This window comes from Emydura macquarii, unplaced genomic scaffold (genome assembly GCF_026122565.2).
Source record: "Emydura macquarii macquarii isolate MOO-44397 ecotype Brisbane River unplaced genomic scaffold, CSIRO-AGI_Emac_v2 contig_573, whole genome shotgun sequence".
In the NCBI taxonomy this organism is placed as follows: domain Eukaryota; kingdom Metazoa; phylum Chordata; order Testudines; family Chelidae; genus Emydura; species Emydura macquarii.
The window spans coordinates 876,785-888,197 of record NW_027130710.1 but is presented as its reverse complement, the minus strand read 5'-3'; positions in this window follow the sequence as shown (position 1 = coordinate 888,197).

The following is an 11,413-nucleotide window of genomic DNA, read 5'->3' as shown; positions in this document are numbered from 1 at the left end:
GGGGAGGAGTGGAAGAGTGACGTGACAAGCGGCCAATAGTAGCAGCAAAACTGCCCGCGGGAGGCGGAGCCACTCGAGTGACTGCTCTCACAGCCAATGGAAAGAACAGAAAGTTTCCCGCCCATTCTCTCCCCTTCCCCCCACTTGTTTGTTTGCCCCTAAGAGGAAAAATGGAGTCAGCGAGTTCGGGTCTCCGTCTGCCTACGTAGCCGGGGCCGCTGCTATATACATCTCCCCGCACCGGGGACTGAACCCCCAACTTCCCCTTCTCCCACCACGCTCCTCTGCCGCGTGAGGGGGCACCCCTAAATCCCCTCCCAACCCCCATCTACCTCCTCCCTGCCGCGGGAGGGGGCACCCCCAAACCCCCTCCCAACCCTCATCTACCTCCTCCCTGCCGCGTGAGGGGGCACCCCCAAATCCCCTCCCAACCCCCATCTACCTCCTCTGCCACATAAGGGGACACTCCCAAGCCCCCCATCTACACCCCTCCCCCATGCAGTGGGGCATCTGCCCACCCCTTAAATGCACCCACAGCTCCAATATGCTCCCCTTCCTGCAGTCTACACAGCTGGGAACTTGCAGTCTCCAGTCCTTCCTCCCTCATACACCCTACTATGGGCCTCCACCCTGTGGGATCCCTATCGCCTCATGTGCCCCAGCCCCCAACATGCCTTTCTGTCTACACAGGTAGGTTCCCCTTCTCCCCCCTGACAAAATTATTAAATACGTCTATTACCTTAGCGCTCAGCGGCCCCTCGCAGGTTCAGGGCCCACTGGGCTGGGTCCCAGGCATGTCTGAAGAAAAGAGACATAGTTGGTGCCCTCGTGTTTCTCAACGGTAAGACAAGTGTCATATGAAGGGTGAGGGCAGAGCAATACAATGACATTTGCACAGTTTTTACTACTATTATTATTTACATTATGGTAGCACCAGCTAGAGGCCTCAGCTGCAATCAGGCCCCTACTGCGCCAGGTGCTGTACAAACATGGTAAGAGACAGTCGCTGCCTCAAGGAGCTTACAGTCTAAATAAGACAGTATGGGAGGAAAAGCAGAGACAGAGAGGAGAAGGGACTTGTCCAAGAGCAGGGGCCAAGTCAGGAGTAGAACACAGATCTGGTGCCTAGTTTGTTGCTCTGCTCATTGGATCACACTGTCTCCAAATTTCTTTTTATTAGTTGTGCCCTCACAGAAGGGGGCCCCCCATCTTCTAATACTGTATGTATACCCTCCTGTAATAAGTCCCTCTCTTCATGAAGGGGGCCCCAACTCACACAAATGTGAGTCTGCCCAATATGTCCCTCCATCACACACATAAATGGGAGGCTCCCCACTATGTGCTTCTCTGACGGGGGTGTTCTCCCCAGTGCTTTCTAAACAGGACCCTTCCAACCCTTGCTTCTTCATGCTGCATACAAAGGGGAGCAGCACTTACTCACCTCATGTGTGGGTTCTGTTCCTTGTCATATATTTGCCAACCTCTCCTGTCCTTCATATGCTTTCTGGTGAGATAATGCAGTTGTGCACAATAGTGTTTTTGTGTAAACTGCTCTCTTAACTGGCTTCAATATCCCTTCCACACATACTCCAGCCATCGCACACAGAGGGCGCTGTGAAGCTCAATCTCATCCCCCTCTTCAGAGGAGTAAGGAGCTACCCACATTTAAATCCAGTGTGAAGAGGCCGTACAACAGTGAGTGCTCCAATCTGGATGAAAACAGCTGAGCTCTGCAAAGAGATTATGGGGCCCAATGTGCAATGCTCCAATCTGCCTGGCTCATAGGGAACTCTTACGCAGACCCATCTAATTTGGATACACAAGTGCGACCCACAGAGTCCTAGAGCAAAATGATCTGCCCTGTTAGGGCGCTTGAAGCAAAGCAGAGCATTGCCTATTGGAACATGTGGTCCAGTGTTTCTCAACAACCATTCCATGGATTGGTGCCGGTCTGTGGCAGCCTCCTTTTCAGTCTCTGAGATTTCCCTGACGCAGTTTAGGGAGGCTGCAAGCCAGTTCCTGGTATCGTAAAGGTTGAGAAACACTGAATTGTAGTCTGCACAGGCTGGTCCTCGGCAAGCTTGTCTGAGTGGTGTGTAACACCCGGAACTATTAATGCCAAGAGTGAGCCTTGTAAGAGCAGGTGATCAGACTTTCTCAGCAAATGGCCCAACTTCCCTATTACAAGAAATCAGAATGACTACAAGTCTTACCCCCTTTAGGACAAAATGTAAGACAGGGCTCTCCCACAATAATAAATCCCTATCTGTGCTGTGCACCCTCTCCTCCCATCTGGGGAAGATGGAACCAAAGATCATGTAGTAAATTCACTTCTGCCATGATGCCCAGCTGACAATAGCTAGAGGTCTTGAACTATGACTGCTTTTCACTGTTTTAAAACAAGGTTGTGGTACCATTATTTTGCCCATCAAGCTCTCCCCTGTTTGTTTTCTTTGTCCACCTGCTATGTTTTATTGCAACCTAGCTTGTAAGCTCTTTGGGGCAGGGAATTAGTATCTGTACAATGCCTGGCTCAATAGAACATCGGTCTCTGATTGGGACTTTTGGCATTAAGATGATAAACTGCATGTAATTCTATGTGGCTCTCAGGTATCTGGAGGTAAACGTCATATATGGTAAATGCTAAGATTCCATGAGCTGGACCATGCTGCTCAAAAAGGAATGCTGCATGCTGGGGCCTGTAGCACCAGGTGGACTATGCCTTCAGTACTAATGATGAGGGTGGCTGCAGTGTACTTCATTTGATGCCGAGTAGGTGTGGTTCCCCCACCTCCGTTCCACAGGCTCCAGGAAGTTGCCAACACAGCACTGTGGCTGGGCAAAGTTTAGATGCACTTGTGCTAACAGGCCACACCTAATCTATATCAAATGAAGTGAATTACAGCCATCCCCCTTTTTATCTGAGGCTGGGAGGAGGGAAGAATTTGCTTTTAATTTGTGTTGATGAGAAACATTTATATGAGAACACTTTTATAGCTGACACCCAAGGCTTAGAGTAGGTGTAGTTTTCACACCCTTGTGGATGTTGGCCAGGATTCCCATGTGCTATCAGGTCAGACCTGCCACTGAAATACACTAGAATGTACCTAAAGATAGATTTTTTGTTTAAAAAAAAAAGGCTAGTCAATTGCAAACAAAACTCCCACATGACTGACCGCATAGCCTAACTTCCCCAAGTCAGACATGTTGCCTCCCTTATGGGGCCTTTTTGTGTGGGAGAGTGGCTTTTTCAGGCTCTCAGGCCTACCACAGAAGTTTCAGTATTTTTGGAAGCTCTGCAGTCTTAAAAGTGACAGATAAACAGGATCAGGAATGGAGAGCTAGGTCCTATCCAGACAGATCACAAAGAATCATGTAAATTAGGAATGGGAAAGGTCTGTTAGATAATCCAGTCCAACACCCTCAAATGCATAATCAGTCCCAATACTTTTAGTGTTTCATCCAGCCTCATTTTACAACTTCCAGGAATGCTATTTCCACCACTTCCCTAAGGAGACTATTCCACAGCCATGTTAGGAGTTTCCCTGATAGTTCAGCCTCAGTTTTATGGTTCTTAACTACCTCACAGTAAATAACTCTTCTCCTTCCTGGATATTTACACCTGGCAAATTATTGCAACCTCATCTGGACAGGAATACCTTTAGACTGGAAATTAGAAGAAGGTTTCTAACCAGCAGAGTAAGGGGGTCCTGGAACAGCCTCCCATTAAGAGTTATGGGGGCCAGCACCTAACTAATTTGAAGATGGAGCTTGATAAATTTATAAATTGGATTATATGATTGGATTGCCTCCCTCACTATTTATTGTCATTATTCATTAAGTTATGTCTTCCCCATTCTTCTCTTTGTTATGTTCCATCCCCATTAATGTACTGTCTAATTATAACCTTAACATTAGTTTTTGTGTGTAAAATCAAACATTCAGAAATTAGGAAGATTGCCCGTGCAACCTTAATTTGCCATCCCCCACACACCTTGCATATGCATTCTGATACAGCCTTTTATTATATGATCAAATACTTTTTTTTCCACATGACCCTTGCTTTATTCAGTACACAGGATAGACGGTGCTCACTGAGTGAGCAGCTATATCATACTTTGTTTTATCCTCACTGTTCAATATGTTGCCAGTGATCTACTCTACTTCAGACAATTCAAACCCTGCTCTAAATTATTCATTTCCTTCTGGGCATTTCTGTGGTGCTTGTCACTATAGTATCCGAGGGCTTCACAAACATTAATTACTTTTTACAATGCCTCGTCAGGTTAGGGAGTGGTATTATCTCCGTGTTACACACAGAGAATTGAGGCTTAGAGTGATATAGGTCAAAAGTATCCGCTGATGTAGGGTGCCCAATTTTAGATGCCTGATTTTTCAGAATACTTTGCTTTTTATAGCACTTTATATGCTCAGAGCACCGCTATCAGAGACCTCAGTTGTAATGTGAATGTTCAGCACTTCTGCTAATCAGACCCCAGGGGCTCAAGTTGAGCACTTAGAAAATTAGAAGACGCAATTAGGGACTATGTGAAAAAATTGGTTTACCTGACTTGCCCAGCATCACAGGAATGCTGTGGCAGAGGCAGGGATAGAAGCCAGTTCTCTAGTGTGGCATTCAACTCCCTTTACCCTGAGACCATCCTTTCTCTTCTTGCAATCCCCTGCCTCATTTACTATACACTTTCCACCTCAGTGTCCCCTTCTGGTTGCCTGATTTTTACCTTATGACCACCACTCCTGTCCCTGTTTTTTCATTTGTTGTGCCCCGCAATTACTTGTGCCCTGGGTCCATTGACCCCTCCCCCTAGGCTTAGGCCCCACCATCTCCCAGGCTCACAAATGTACATACTTTCCTGTGACAAATGAGGCAGGGGTCCTAGAGACAACAGCTTCTTCACTACACAGCCTTGATTCATTGCTGTAGCACAATCCATCCGATGCACTGTACGAGGCAGGGGTCCACTGGAAAAAGTAGTGGGTGGTCAGATGATTAAAGACTGTGCCCTGATGCATACACACAAGGGAGCTGAATGAAGATTGCATTGGCAACCTTAATGGCATTTCCTCATTTTTGAACGCTTGAGTTTGTAACCTTAATGTTCTTTTAATCCAGTTTTTAGTGGGTAAGTCCTTATGCTTCTGAAACTACCCAAACAAAAACCAAACTCAGACCCACATGGATCATCAGCAGGGTTGGAGCCTTTAGATCCACAGCACAGACCTCTGCTACTTGAACTGAGGGAGTAACTGACCGCCATAGTGAGAGGTGTCATCCCGTACGTGGATGAGCCACTAGAGGGAGTGAGACACACGTTGCCAGTGGGTTTCCCAGATAGTTGCTAAGAGCAGAGGAATATCTTGGGTTCTATAAAGGTGTTTCCTCTGAGGGCACAGACCTTTGTCCTCCCTCGCTGAGCCCTTTTGCTCCTTTTCTAGCTCCTGCCCCACATCAGCTGCCACAGCTCTCAAACCCAGGCCTAGAGAGTTGCTGAGTAAGAGCTTTAAGCTCTGCCACCATACTGCAAGGCTAGACATGGAAACTGCAGTGGGCTCATCTGCTGCTGCTGCTGCTGCCTCCCTCCCGGGAGCAGGAGGTGCAGAAAGAAGACCAGGAAATTGTCAGAAGCCTCTTTCACCCACCACTCAAGGGGTCCAGGAGTGATTGTAAGCTAGAGAACAGGAGCTCCTGGGACAGGAATGGGAGAGAAGACCTGGGAAACCCTCAGGAGTGGCCGCTGCAACTCAACTCATCACAAGGGCTTCCTCTGTTTTTCAATGCTATTGAAAGCTTCCTCCCTGGGCTGCATGGACACACTGAGAGTGCCACTGCCAGGGGGAGTTCTGCCTCCTCACTGCCGGGCGTCTGTGCCAGAGGTATCCTGAGAAATCGGATACCCCCCCCACTAGCCACATATGCCCCCCCCCCACTAGCCACAGCTATGTGTCACCTCTGAATATGCTCATGTTAAAAAGTGAGCAGGTATGGCCCTCCCACTTTTAAAAGGGGGGCAGGCGCCCCCAGTTCCAGCACCCCTGGGCCCCCAGAGCATGGGGGGCCCAAATGATCTATGTGCCCAGGACCCTAATACATCTGAATCTGCCTCTGCCCATGGTCACTTTTTTTGCTCGTCTCTGAGTGTCAGTTGTCAGTGTCATCCTGGTAAGGAGCTGACCAGAACTGAACGCTGTATTTCAGCTGCAATCGCACCTTTTACTGGCTGACTTTGCAATGTGATGCCTCGTATGCACCCTGAAGTTATGCTGGCCTTTTTCCCATGGACATAGTGCACGCTGTGTAGGCCTTGCCAGACTGGATCAGACCTTTGGTCCATCTATTCCAGTAGCCCGTCTCCGACAATGGCCAGCACCAGATGCTTCACAGAAGGTTCAAGAAGTTGGTGCCCTGTGATGAGCTGGTGGCTGTTCACAGTAGGAAGGAACTAGGACGACCTAGTTTAGGTCAAATGCTGAAGCATCATGGAGTCTAATTCGGTAACGTACAGGCTTCCGTCAGCCTAAAAGTAAGGGGTCTCTAAAGCAAAAGTGATGCCCCGCTCTGGCAGCTAGCGAGCCCCAAGCCTTCACACCCTTTTCTTCTGGGGTCTGCCATACTGCTGGTTCATATCTCCCCACGCTCTTCGGGAGTCAGATGTGTGGTGAGAGCGAGGCTCCTTCACATTGCCCTCAAGGAACGCCTGCAACTCCACCAGGCTAGCAGCCCCAGAGCAGGCATCCTGGGGGTCGTGTGGCTGCCCCCCCTTGGCAATCTCAGCAAATGGTGGCCTGACTACAGAAGATGGGGCAGTAGTCCCAGAGGTGCAAGGCATGCCTCAGCACAGAAGCATACTGGAGAAGGACGGGCACTGAATCAGCTGCAGAGAGGATTAATTTTACCCCATGTCCTAGGTGTGTGCTTGAGGCTCGTGACTGTTCAGTTACACCGGTTTTGACTCATCTTGTACAATTTAGGTTGGGTTAATCCCAATCATATTTTAGTGAAGGTTTCATTCAATCTACTGACACTTTGTATCGTTTTTCATGATGGTTCTTTCCATTTTCGCTAATTAGCAACGCCATTTGTGTTCCAAAAAGGCTTACTGGCTCTCATCTTCTCCCATTTCTCCCTAGCTAGTGACCGACCTGGATCTGCTGCTAATTCCCCAGCACGGGTGGGTCGGGCAGCTGACGCCCGGGGGTGACAGCAGCTCCTGGTGCTTGCCGCTCTCTGAACGCTCTCTGCCAGAGACGCTCATCTCTTCCCCGCCACCCCACAGAGGCACCTCTGTCTGGTGTTTGATGCTCACTACAGGAACCTGCTGGTGTGCGCCTATGGCTTCTGCTTCCTCAAGGGGTAGGTGCCTTCACCCCCCCCGTCTGCTCAGAGCCCCAGAAGACACTGGTGCAAATCCCTGCCAACAGCTGGGGCAGCTCTTCCTGTGCTCGAGGTCAGAGCCGGGGCTGTCTCCTCCCACCCCCCCACCCCCGGTGTCTCCCTATCCCCTTGGGACCTCTGGCTCTTCTGCCCCTCTTGTGTCCCAGTGGAGGTTGGCAGGTTGGTGGGTCCCAATCCTGCTGGGGGCTGAGTGCCTGCCATGCATGGGGACTCACAGGGTGGCGAGGGCACTTTGGCATTGCCAGCGCCGACTCCTCCCTGGTGGTCCCGGCTTGCCCAAAGGTGTCTGTCTTGCTCGCGGCAGCCTCTATTAGATTTCCTCCCTTTGTGGACACTTGATCCTGGAGCTGAACTGATCTGACGCCTGTGTGTGTGTGTGTGTGTGTTGTGTTTGTGTGTGTTGTGCGTGTGCTTGCACTGCACATAAGGGAAGGTGGCGGGGGGGAGGGCAGCAATGAAGGATGATCCAGCACTCAGCTGTGTGTCTAGGACCCGGAGTCATTTCAGGGACGCTATCAAGACAACAGCATTTGCCACCACCCCCCCCCCCACGAGCCACACGGCGGAGGCTGCTGGACAGACAGAAAGGGAATGGAATAAGTGAAATGAGGAATAAGTGAAATGAGGAGAGGGGAATGGTGCTGGAGAGGGACCAGGAGCTGGAACCCAGCTGGCCAGGAGTAGAAGGAGCAAAGGGGGTAGACAGGGCAGGAGAGAGAGATGGGGCAGGAAGCGAGATGCCAGTGGGGGCAGAGGGGACAGATAGGAGATGCTGACATTTTCTGGCAAGCGCTAGGAGATCGCAGCCTGGAGAATTGCCACCCCCCAGCCGGTCACATCCCAGCACCCCTGACACCTTTCCTTCTACTGTTCTGCAGGCAGGGACGCTGATGAGCAGTGTACATTAGATTTAAATGAACGAGGTCAGGTAACCCACCAGTTAGAAACACGGCATTGTCTGCAGGCTAGGGGGGCTTGACTCACCGGCACTTGGCCGAGCACTGTAGCTGGCATGTGTGCATGCACACAGCCCCAGTGATCTGGGAAGAGGGAGAAAATCTTGTGTACTGAACTCCTTAGTTTCTTCATCATTTCAACTGGATCATAGCTATTAAAGATGAGAGGCACCTTCCTGGCTGCTGGAGTCACTTTCTGTTCAGTCACAACCTACAGGGGTGTGTCCTGGGCAAGGCAAAGCACCTGTCTTGACAATGTGGTACAGAAACCCCAAAGGGGATGTAACTTTTTACAACAGCTCAGCTGTGTCCAGCCACAGAGGGGAGTTAACAGTCATTACCCCTCCATGGAAAGCTAGTGTGTTGAACTCAACGTAGGGCAGAGGGCTGCATTCCATGTTTAATTATGGCCCATGGGCCAGGATATAAATTGAGGTCTTCATACTCCCTTCAGTATATAGGGAGGCTCAGTAGGAGACTTAAGGAGAGATAAAAGGGAGGATACGGCCTCATTCGGTAACTAAACCAGAGTTTCCACCTCTTTTTCCCCTCCCATCTGCTAAGAACAATCAGCAATGGGATAGTTAATGTTGACACTGATTTGCTTAGAGCCGGTCTGAGTCATTGTTTCAAGTTGGCTGCAGACCCAGGCAGCGATCCTGGTTACACTTGGTTCATATTTGGAAAGTTCCTGCTGCAATAATACGGGATAAAAACGTATGTTTTCTTTTTAAGGGAAGCTGAGATTCCACAGGATGTCAGGCAGGCCAGATCCAGACCGCAGGCTATAAATTTGAGACCTCTGCTATATTACTTTGTGGCCGGGAGAGGATTCTGCCCCTCTATATCTAGCTCTTTTGTATCCTGCACATCTGAAAATGGCAGCTCTGAGCTCCCAGATATCCTAGGATGATTACATTGAAAATGACGTTTTGTCCAGGACAGCCTCCAGCCTGGTGATTAGAATCACAATCTGGCAGACAGGACTTCGGGAGTCTGACTCCGCCACTGACTCTCTGAGTGACCTTGAGCAAGTCACTTACCCTCTGTGGCTCAGTTTCCCCACCTGCTTTGTAACACTCTGGGAGATGCACTGATGCTGGCGGCTGCTATTATTATTGCTAATCAGATTGTGGCAGAGGATGCTGTAAGATTAATTATCTGACAGCGGCATTGCCCGTCCATCACTCTAATCAGGCAGTGGCATTTCCAGAAGAGCCAAGGCCGGCTGCGCTCAGAGCTCACGGAGAATCATTAATGGACTGGAAACTGCTGCTTCCTCAGTCATTAGTGCTTAAATCACAGCAATGATGGATATAGTCATCTCTTTAGAGCAGCTCTGCAAATCCTCATGTGTCTTGGACTGACAGAATCTGTAGGACAGAAAACAGACTGCACTTTAGAACAGCTACTCTTAACCCCTTAACCACATGGTGCAGTAAATGCCTTCCACGGACACCATGCTGGGACTTGTCTCCACGTGCCACCCCTCCCCTATTAAATATAAGGGTGTGCATGGGCTACGCAGTGGGATACCGTGGGGCAGTTGTGCCCGCTGCTCTGTCTGCTTTCACTGCCTTCTAACACCCACCACATCCTGCTGACTTGCCTGTGACGCGTGTGCCCCTTTCCGCAGGGTGAAGAGTCCCATTAGTGAGGCAGTGGAGCTAAGACAGGGCTGTTAAAGGTTGCCATTTCCTCTTGCCCCCTTCTGCCCCCTGGAAGGGGAGCCCTTGCTTGATGACACCAGATGCCACAGTGAGGGGCACAGTACAAGAACCCCCAGCAGACTAGAAAGGGGGCTTCACTCCCTTCCAGCCAGAGCATTTGTAGTTGGATGCATGCACACCAGCACTTTGGTTGGGAGAACAGAAGCAGAGCGACCTTCTGGGATTCACCTCTCCGCACCCACCAGTGGGTGAGGAGTGACACACAACTGGCAGCAACTCTGCTCTGCAATTCAGCCAGGTGGAAGCCAGCTCTTTCCTCGCCTCCCAGAGGGGACTATAACAGAAGAAGCTTCCACGAGCACAGCCTATCTGCATGGTTCACTGTTGGGAGGATGCTGTTCATGTGCTTGCCCTGAGCTGGCATCGTAAGACCCTGAACCAAGAAAGGGGTGTCAATGTACATGCGACTGCAGTCAGAGCTCTGGATCACAGGGTCAGTTCCAAGGGAATTCCTGCACTCCTGGGGTCGGCAGGAAAGGAGGAGTCTACGTTCTAGCAAGGGATTGGAAGGAACAATCACGCACGCTGATCCAGCAGCTGCAAACATTTGGTCACAGGCAGCGGCAACAAGCCAGACATAGACAGAGTGAGGCCCTGGGCTGCCCATCCCCAGGCGGTTCAGCCTTTCAAGCAAGTCAGCTGAGCCTACCTCAAAACGTGCCTCCTTTCACTGGCGTGGAGTTGAACCCCCGCAGAGACTGCACCTCTGAGCACGCAGTGCTCCGTGCCGCCCAGAGCAGTCGGCGTGGAATAAACCCTGGCTGCACATGGACACTGCAGCCAGCAGCGGGGATCAAACCCGGGCCCTTCAGCGCCGGAGGGACAGGCCCCTCTGCACCGAAGGGAAGGAAAACACCTTGTGGCTTAGCAGCCAGGCCACAGGACTGGGACTCGGGAGACCTGGCTTCAAGGCTCAGCTCTGCCTCTGCCTTGCTTGGTGACCTTTGGCGAGTCACTTCCCTGCTCTGTTTCCCCATCTGTAAACTGAGGATAACGTTACTGACCCCCTTTGAGATCTCTGGATGCAAAGTACTAGATAAGAGCTAGGGGTTGAGCCATGAGAAATTAGGCGGCTGCATGGGGACCAGCCACTAGAGGGCGCTGTGCTCACACACACCAGGCAGACGTATGGGGTCGCATTCGGGACTGGCGGTCGCCTTACAGACGTGCTGTAGCATGTCCAACACATGGCTGTCACCCTGCTCAGATTCGTTGCATGGTGCCAGGGCGGCCCTCAGGCCGGCCAGGTTTAGGTGCCCCAGACAAGCTGGACTTGGTGATCAGCGCTGCACATAGTTCAACCTGCACTGGTC